General features: G+C 54.0%; 1 protein-coding gene across 1 annotated transcript in view; it reads left to right on the forward strand.

The window, feature by feature from the left end:
• The window catches only part of NCOR2 (nuclear receptor corepressor 2), a 179,475-nt gene that overhangs the window by 46,994 nt on the left and 128,605 nt on the right, over positions 1–3,876 (forward strand).

Here is a 3,876-nt window from a genome sequence, read left to right on the forward strand (position 1 = left end):
CGCCTGCACAAACTCCGGTCAGTGCTCCAGGCTGCTGAGAGCACTTGGAAAGTTTGGGCAGAGTTGGGGAAGGGAAGGAGCCAGGAGAGAACACAACTCTGAAAGCGTTCAGATGTTTTCTGCGTCTGCCGTGTGGAATTCAGCTGGACGCATGAGACAGGAATTCAGTGGGATGTTTTTGTTACAGCCCTGCCCCCCGCCAGCTGTGTTCCTTTTTCATATAAAAATGTTCTGTTTTCTAACGCTTCCCTGCCCTTGAGCCCCTGGAGTTGTGTGGTATCGGGCTTCCTTTGGAATTCACCCGACTTTGCTTTAGGGGACTTCGGAGCCATCACACACAGAACCACTTCTGAAAGTCCCTTTGTGTGGTGGGGCTCTGTTGGCTGAAAGGGACAGAAAACCTGTGTCAGACTAACTTCAGCATGGGTCCTGGCTCATATAACTGAAATCCGGGGTTGGCGGACTTCAGGCACAGCTTGATTCAGGTGACATGATGTCACCAGGTCTCCATCTCCGTCCCTCTCTTGGGTCTGCCATTTTTCTTGTAGTCTTGTTGTGTTAACGAGGAGGCAGTTTGAGACTCCGGGCCTCCTCTTCCCGTGTTCAAGGCCAGCAGAAAGGGAAAGGTTTTCCTCCATCTCCACATTTCCTGTCCACAGCTTGCCTATGCGTGGGGTCCTTGCCTATCTTGGAGCCTGCTGTGATTGTGACTAGGGGTAGACACAGAGTGCCTGCAGCCGCCCCTGCCCCTTCCTGAAGCTGGGACAAGGGGCACCTCCCCAGCCACAGGCCTTTTGCTGCCTGTGTCTTTAATTTTGCATTATGCGTTTTTTTTCTTTTCTGTGGTGGCCCTAATTTTACGCCAGGGGCATCTGATGGGGAAAACAGTGCCAGCTGCCACCTGGCGACCGGCTGGGGTCTGAGTTTGTTGCGTTGCTCCTGTGGCTTTGGGCTGCAGTGAATCAGGCCTGCAGCCATTGGGAGAAGCACCTGGAGGTCCACTAGCCAGGCTCCCTGGGTCCCCCTCCTGGAAAGCTCTGTCCAGGAGAAAGCACGCTCTGCCCTGTGGGTGTGCCTTTTCTGTTTAAGGCAAGGTGATATTTATATAATCTGAAATTCACTACCATAGGTGAACAATTCAGAGGCTTTTAGTGCGTTCACAGTGCTGGGTAACCACTGCTTCTACTAGTCCCAGAACATTCCCATCACCCCGAAAGGAGACCCCACACCCGTTAGCAGTCACTCCCCATTCGTTCCTTCCTTCCCAGGACCACCCGTCTGCCCTCTGTGTTTCTGGATCTGACTGTTGACGTTTCCTGTAAATGGAGTCATGTAATACGTGGCCATTTGTGTCTGGCTTCTTTCACTCCGCACCATGTTGTTAAGGTTCATCCACGTAGTGGCACACGGATCAGGGCTCTGCTCCTCTTTAAGGCTGAGTCGTGTTCCGTTATATGATGGTCCACGTTTTATTTGTCAGTTCAGCTGTCGATGGACCTACTTGTGCATTTTTGGTGAGTGCAAATGCTAAGCCTGAACTTGAAGCGATAAGAACTCATTGAAGAAGGCCCTTTTTACTCCTCAAGAATTTAAGGAAAAGCTTCCAGCAACTTTCCAGCAGTCCCCGCAGTGGCCCATTGTGTCATCTAACCCTTGCACTGACTTTGCCAGCTTTGGGATGAAAGCTGTGTTTTTGCTCATATTGCTTTTGAGATTGCGTCCTGGGCTGGGACCCTGTTTATTTTCCTTCTTTGTCCTGGCGAAGATCGGAGAGGGGAGGAGAGGTGTTTCTTACAGCGGGTAATGCGACTCGGTGCCAGTGCCGGGAGCCACTTCCCCTGTCACCTGAGAGAGGACGGAGTCTGCAGGGAGAGACCAGCCTAGTGCCCTAGCTGTATAGAGGAAGAGGCAGATCTCAGGGGCTGGGGGAGATGGCATGGGAAGGCAGATCTGGTTTTAGCTGGCCCAGAAGCTGGAGGTGGGCACTGTGGGCAGAGAGGACGGCCTGTGCAAAGGCCTGCAGGTGCCGGAGCACATGAGCTGATTCGGGTTTGCTGTGTGTGGGGCCAGGGACCTCGCACCCATGTCCACCAGCTTGGGCCTCCTGTTGGGGAGTAGTTAGGTCCCCAAGCTCACTGAGTATTGTTCTTGGGAAATTTTCATCACACAGTGTTGCCATGAATTTCACGGCTCCTGGAGCGTGAAGGAGAGACCTTGCTCTTTTTGCCGTTCCTCGGGGTAAATAAATGTGTGCTCTGGACCCTGTTTCTGCTGTGGGACACCCTGCAGCCTGCTCTTGTGATCTGCCCACCTCTACAGAGTCTGATTGAGGCCCAGCCTCGGCCTCTGGTGCCTTCTGAGCCAGGGTCCCGTTGCGTTGTGGCCGGTGACCTCAGGCCTGCCACGGAAGCTTGCTGGGTCTATTTTCCTCATCTGGGAAACGGCGAAAACATTATCTATGCCTACTTCTTAGGGTGTTTGTGACAATGACCTGAGTTAGGACTTGTGAATTGCTAAGAGCAGAGGTTGGTAAACTTACTAGGTTCTAAACTTAGTGCTTTGTCTGTCCTTGTAAATAAAGTTTAATTGGCACACAGCCACGTTCGTTTGTTTGTGTCTGTCTGTGGCTGCTTTCCCAGTACAGTGATGGGTGAGTGATTGGGCAGAGTCCAAAATGGGAACCTGAAATATTTTTCCACCTAGCCTTTTACAGAAAAGTGTGCTGGCCGCTGGCTTAGAGCAGTACCAGGCAGGCACCTCCCAGTTCTCAGTTTCCTCATCTGTGCAATGGGGACAAAGTAGCAGCTCCCTGGAAGGCTGCTGTGGGAGTCTGGGGGGTAAGTTGAGCCGAGGACTGGGACGGGCTGAGTGAGGAGTGGCGCATGCTTTGATTTCTGGGGTTTCCCTGCCGAGGTGGCCTGAGCAGCGTGGGGGGCAGGTGGCCATTTCTGCATCTCCCCTGAAGGTTCTGAGTATGGAAGGCCTAGGAGTCCTGACGCCAGCTCTCCCCATGTCTCAGACGGGCACAGCGGGGACAGAAGGCAGACCCAGTGACAGCCTCAGAACCTGGGGCCATGTGGGCCTTGCGGGGGGAGAGGCGTGGACGTACGATAGAACGGCCCCTTCTGGTCCTGAGATGGGGGGCACTTGGCCGTCCCTGGGGCTGCAGTTGTCTCAGGGAATAATGTGTCCTCTGTCCTCCGGTGCAGCTGCCGTGGGGGCAGGGAGGCGGCAGCCTGGAGCTCCTTCCCGGGCTTCCTCTGCCAGCAGCTGCCGGCTTGGCCTTGAGGCTGGCTTGGGGCGCGGGCTGGGTTCCGCCTGTGCTGCCAGGCCCGGAGCCCAGGTTTCAGGGCAGGACTGTCTCTGCCAGCGCACAGGAGACACTTGCAGTGCGCCAGACTTTGAGCCGAGCCCTTTGTACATCTTAGCCCATCCCGGCCTCACAACAGCCTGGCAGGTGGGAATTGTCCCATTGTACAGATGAGGAAAGTGAGGCAAGAGGCAGACTTGATCTGCCTGTGGTCACAAGGCTGGGAGGGTACTGGGTGGGCTGGGATTTGAACCTGGGGCCATGCAAGTGAGTGCTCCGGAGTCGAGGACTGCGTTTTGTTTTGTTTTGTTTTTTAAACTCCCCCCCCACCCCAGCACACCGGGTGCTCAATAAACTTCAGCTGGTGGAATGAAGCATCAAATAGCCCAACGAAGGATTCTCTTGTTTGTTTAACCCGTTTGAAAACAGCTTTAGTACACAAAGAGCAACCCTCAAAGAAGGAAAAGCAGAAAAATACTAGTCAGTGAAAGTAAGAAAGTGAAACGCCCCGCCGTCACCGTGGACATCGACTCTGATCCCTCTGCCTCTTGTCCTGCGGTTTTCGT

This window comes from Crocuta crocuta, unplaced genomic scaffold (genome assembly GCF_008692635.1).
Source record: "Crocuta crocuta isolate KB4526 unplaced genomic scaffold, BGI_CrCroc_1.0 scaffold29, whole genome shotgun sequence".
Lineage (NCBI taxonomy): Eukaryota > Metazoa > Chordata > Mammalia > Carnivora > Hyaenidae > Crocuta > Crocuta crocuta.